Below are 5877 nucleotides of genomic sequence, written 5' to 3'. Positions count from 1 at the left end.
AGATAATTTAAAAGCCAAATAAGAAAGGAAAAAGACTAACCTACCAAAACACCCGACCCGATAACCCACCTGATCAAATTAATCACCCAACCCATTAAAACCTTCTAGAAATCTCCCTCTCTCAAATTCTCTCAAATCGCAAAACCCATCTCCTTTTATTTCCATAGAAATCTTAGTTTTAGCCAAGAAATCTCGATAAGCATTGGTGTTATAGGCTATGCGTCCACCAATTAATGTATGAGGGACCTGGTTGTGTACCAGTTTCCTTATAGAGTGCACTAAGTAAAGAAGGCACAATTTTTACCGTGGAAAACTCCTTGCTCAAGAGATTAAAAACCAAGACCTACCCCAGTAGGATTTCAACTCCACTACACGAGCAACTTCAGGTTACAACTCGATCGTAAGCTAGGTACTAACTCCCATAATCCCTCACCCTTACAATAACGCTTATGCAACCTAGGAACTGACTCCCGTAGTCCCTCCACGTTTGCAATACTCCGATTGCAAGCCACTCCACTTAGCTAACTCTAGCTAAGGACCACTAATACACCTAGACTAACTCTACCCTAGTATACCACTCAAAAGCTTATGGAAACACACTTCCAACAAGCACAATTTGAGAATTTAAAAACACCTACAAACAGCTTCTAAACAAGAAGAGTAGGTTTACAATTTAAGCACAAACGAACAAAGACTTACAACACCATAAAGAACTTAGACTAAATTTGTGTTTGGATCGGGTTCTTCAGTTTTGCAACTGACTTGTTCTTGAGAGAACTTGAGAACTTGTAATGGCAAATAGTTGCTCAATTTTGATTAGGTTTTCAAGTCTACCAAATATGTTGTCATCGTGTTGTATATATAGTGGGAGCATGTGCGGTAAAAAGAGAACACTCTTCAATTTTGACCTAAAGCGTGGAATTCACGGCTGTCTTAATAAGTGCGGCAGTGGCTCGGCTTTACCATTTGTCTCTCGCCCGAAAGTGCAAGTGCACAGAGAGAAGATTACGGACGGTGTCTCTATCTAGTTCAAGGCTTTGACAATCATCTAAACACGAATACACTTGGGACTATCAATTGGTTTTAAGGGTTGTATTCTATTGGTTCTTCGGTTTATTGAGTGTGGATGGGTTCAAGTTCGTGGATTAATTAGCCATTATACTTGTCTTCTTCAAATACCAGATTCGATTTTTTTTCTTCTCAACTATATCACTTGCAAAAATTTTAAAGACCACTTCAATGGCTGGTGTTTTAATCAGCTCTTAGACATATTTACCTCACCCTTTTCAATTGGACCGTCTTTTTTGGATAGTAACTTTATACTCACCTTTTTTTTTCGTTCTATCTTAAACTTTAGTACTTATGAAGATAATTGAGAGAGAAACCTACAATTATAACTAAGAACTTCAGTAATTAGAGAAGAAGGTCAAGAATTTTTTTTAGTTGAACTTGGGGTGTGTTTTAATGAAGGAGCATTTAAATAAAGAAGAAATAGCCTTTTCAGCTTTAGGGTTGGATTAAAAATAAAGGAAAATGTAAAAATGTGGTTTTTGTCGTTTTGGCTGACTTATGTGGCATGTTTTTTACTCTCACGCGCATAGAAGAGACTGAGACCACTTGCTATGCCATGTGGCAGCTCGTGGGTGTTTTTAACCTCACTTAGCCAATTTAGGGGTGTTTTTTTATAGTAGGCATAGTTAGGGAACTAAAGTAATAATCTACGCCAAGTTTAGGGGTGTTGTAACCACTTCAGCCTAATGACTATAATCATGTCAAATATGGGTGCAGCAAAATCATCGAGGAGTTCTTAAGAATACATTATTTGATCTCCAACCTTGATCCAAAGGTACATGAATTTTTGATTTGTTTAAATATTTTCATGGCACTAACTCAGATTTTTCATTTAAAAACCACAAAGACGTGGGAGTGTCCAAGATTCCTAAAGATCAAAAGGAAATAATTTTTTGTCGTGGCTTAAACATTGAAGATCAGTTTAAAATGATATGTTTGAGAAATTGACGTATAAAGATACTACTAAGGAAGTGGTATTTAGTTCGGCCACATGCAAAGATTTCTTACAACATGATGAAACTCTATGACAAGCTAGAAAAATGCAACTTAGAGCCTGGTGAGTATGGGTGGTTCCCAATTTTTTTTTTTTAACCTTTCGGCATTTATGGAGCCTTTAGACTCAAGGATGAGTCTTTCTCAACCAGGGAGAATGATGTAAGATTAGAAGATCAACAAAATCCAAGAAAACCAATAAGCACAAGATTAATATTCAAGAGCAAAAAAGTCCAAGAAGCTCAAGTTTGAAGATTATCTTCTTCCAAGAATGGGAATTCTTGTTTCTTGAATCCTTTTCTAAATAGATTTCTTGTCTCCTGCTTTATATTATAGTAAGGATTTAATTTCCTATCATTAGTAGGATCTTTATCCTAGTTCTAGTATGATTCTAGTTTTCTTTTTTCTTTTCCTTATAGAATAGGGATTTTACTTTCTTTGTTTTTAGCTATTTTCTTTCTGGAGTAGAATAGAGATTTGTAGTCAGCAAAGAAGAGACCTTGGGAAAATATAAAGGGTTCTTATGCTTTTTTAAAGACAATCCACGTTTTTTAGTATAACCCTAATTTGCAATAGAGCTAATTTCTCTATTTCTTCTTCTTTATCCTTGTTTTTTGTTCCAAGTAAGGTGGTGATAGTCTTTAGCTTGTTTTCAGTTGCGTGTGGTGTTTCTTTATCATGTTTATTAATTTCAAGTGCTGACTTAGGAACTTTATAGGTTCTTGATCATTCAAGAACGCGTTTCTTGATTAAAATTCGTTCCGCCCTCAATATTTACTTGTTTTAAATGATTCAATAGTTATTTTCATAGTTCAAATCATCATCTTTCTCCTCATCTTGGAATCAACGACTCCGAGACCTATAGCCTGAGTTACGTCATTTCTTGAATTTTGCCTATCAAATCGCTTCAGATCAAGATCCTTAGTAGATTGGTTCTTTGTTAACTCGAAGAATCACATCACTATCCCAGTTAAACAAAACAGGTAGTGAAGGCAATAAGGAAAATCATGAAGAAGACACACCACCCAGGTGATCTCGGCGACTAGGCGTCGCGACTGAGGTATCACAAGGTACGAAGAGCAGCCTAATAATAGCGCTCACATAGAGATTGCATATACTGACTCAAAGTATGAACAGTGAAGGAAAGATCAGGTCGCATATTGGTTAAAAAATTGAGCTTTCCAATGAGGCGACGATAAATGGTCGGATCAGCTAGAGGAGTACCAAAATCTGAAGTGAGCTTCATAGTTGGATCCAAGGGAGTCGAAATAGATTGAGCATCCTCACAATCAAGCTCAGAGAGAAGCTTGAGTGCAAATTTCCTCTGGGTAACAACCACACCACCTGATTCATGAAGCAATTCCATGCCCAAGAGTAATTAGTCTGCGCTAAATATTTAATCTGAAATTCAAAGGCAAGAAACAGTTGAGCTCTGATTTCTGAGCTATGAGTGCCAATGATTAAGATATCGTCAACATAGACCGACAAAATGGTGACAAGGTTCCTAGTCGCTATGTAAAAGAGCTAGTAATCAATCAGAGAAGAGCGGAAGTCTCTTGTGCCCAAAGCAGAGGAAAAGCGTGCGTACCACTGTCGAGAGGCTTGTTTAAGCCCAAACAAAGATTTTTCATAGCTGGAAAACATAAGAAGAAGAAGGGGCAGTAAGACCAAAAGGAAAATGAGTATAATCCTTTTCATCCAAGTCGCCATGGAGAAAGGCATCGTGAACATCAAACTGATGCAAGATCCACTCTTTTTTAACTGCAATACTAAGAAGGCAGCGGATGCTATTCATTTTTGCCATGAGATAATATTTGGGTATAATCTATCCCTTCTCTTTGAGTGCCCCCCCGGATAACTAATCGAGCTTTCAAATGCTCAAGAGATCCATCTGATTTAATCTTAACTTTGTACCCATTTGCAAGGCAACAACACCTTTTTTCCTCTGGCAAAGTGATCACATCCCAAGTATGGTTGGAGGCTAAAACATCATATTCCTTCGTCGTGGCAGAAGTCCAGCTAGGATACAGGGTTGCCTGCTGGTAAGAATATGGCTCACGAATTTGGCATATTAAAGTAGATAGGTTTTGGTTAGCTGGTGTCAAGGCAGAAAAAGAAAAAGAATGTAAAGGAAAAAGAGGTGGGTTTGGAGAACAATATATGCAGTATGACAAATATAATCTGCTCAGTACTCAGATTGGTTGCATACCCTTTCAGTTCTGCGCAAAGTTGGTGCTGAAGCTTAAGATAACACTGCGGGTGGAGAAATATGTGAGATTGGAAGAGAGGGAGAAGGGGCAGAAGAAGATAGAATAGGAGAAAAGGGGTAGAGGATGGTGCTGGAGCAGGTGTTGTGGCATTAGAAGTGAGAATAAAAGGATGAGGAAATCAAAGTGAGGAAACTAAAGAACAAGGTCATGGGAAATGGGAGATGTATTAACTGGAAACAATTTAGGCAAGGGAGAAGTAGAGGAAAACGGAAAAATAGACTCAAACAAATTTGACATCCATGGAAATGGAAATTTGATTAGTTTGAAGGTTCAAAACCTTACATCCTTTCTTGTCAAAGGGATAACTCAAAAAGACCCCAGAAAAGCTCTAGGATCAAGCTTGTCTCTCCCTCTATTTAGAGTAGAAGCGAAACATGGACAACCAAAGGGCTTCAAATAAGAATAATTAGGTTGAGTGGCAAAATATTTTGATATGGAGACTTATGTTTAAGCACCCTAGAAAGAAATCCATTAATCAAGTATGTGGCAGTGAGAAGGGATTCCCCCAAAATCTTTTAGGAACATGGAATTGAAATAGCAAGGCTGTACAAGTCTCTAACAAATGTCAATGTTTACATTCAACAACCTCATTCTGTTGGGGAGTGGCTACACAAGTTGTATGATGGAGTATACCTAGTGAACAAAAATAATCTTTGGGAATGTGGCCTGAGCCAAGTTCCAAACAAAACTTATTTCGGATACCTTTTCAACCCCTAAAATGACGATCCGAACGTTTACATATCGTTGATGTATTGAGTCTACATTATTGTACACAGAAAAAAATATCAGGTTCTATATAAAATATTGACGTTTCGGAGTCTTGACACACGACTAATCGTTGGTCAAAGTATGAAAAAAAAAATACTAAGATATGGAAAAAAAACACTAAGTGTCGTAAAAAAAAGATTTATTAAAATAAGGTGTTGCAATCTTTTTATGGAAAAAAAAAACACTAAGTGTTCCTTAAGTATGTTATTTTTTAAAGCGTAACTTTATTTCGAATATGTTGCAAAAAAAAAAAAAATCGCGTAAATCGAACGTCCGAGCCAAAAAATTCGCGTATATTCGAAATAAAGTTACGCATTACAAAATAACACACTTAAATGTAAACCCTAAAAATAAAAAAATTTAAGCAGCAACTCTTCAAATAAAAATGGACGTATATGTATATAGAACACTTAAACCTAAAGTTTTCAAACAAAACTTTTGCACCTTTTCAACCCCTAAAATGACGATCCTAACGTTTACGTATCCTCATGTATTGGCCCTACATTATTGTACGCAGAAAAAAATATCAGGTTCTATATAAAATATTGACGTTTCGGAGTCTTGATACATGACTAATCGTTGGTCAAAGTATGAAAAAAAACACTAAGTATTGCAAGAAAAAAAGTTGACCAAAAAAAAAAAATTTTTTTTAACTGGGTTCTATAATGTAGTAAAATATTGCGTTATAGAATTTTTTTTTTTTTTTTTAAAGTGTATTTTGGTTCACCCACTTTTAGGGCTATAACGCTCTTTAATTTTTGCCCCTCATTTTTTT

At 36.4% G+C, this 5877-nt stretch overlaps 1 long non-coding RNA gene across 1 annotated transcript; it reads right to left on the bottom strand.

The window, feature by feature from the left end:
* Nucleotides 1-2997: 2997 nt before the first annotated feature.
* Nucleotides 2998-4902, bottom strand: LOC132042372 (uncharacterized). The gene is made up of 2 exons (XR_009411452.1): nt 3653-4902; nt 2998-3408 (listed from the first exon to the last, which is right to left on the bottom strand). It is a non-coding gene; the product is annotated as an uncharacterized LOC132042372 (long non-coding RNA).
* Between the last annotated feature and the right edge of the window lie 975 nt (nt 4903-5877).

The sequence above is a fragment of the Lycium ferocissimum genome, unplaced genomic scaffold (genome assembly GCF_029784015.1).
Source record: "Lycium ferocissimum isolate CSIRO_LF1 unplaced genomic scaffold, AGI_CSIRO_Lferr_CH_V1 ctg14780, whole genome shotgun sequence".
NCBI lineage: Eukaryota > Viridiplantae > Streptophyta > Magnoliopsida > Solanales > Solanaceae > Lycium > Lycium ferocissimum.
The sequence above is the reverse complement of the archived record's forward strand: the minus strand, read 5'-3'. Positions and strand labels throughout refer to the sequence as shown.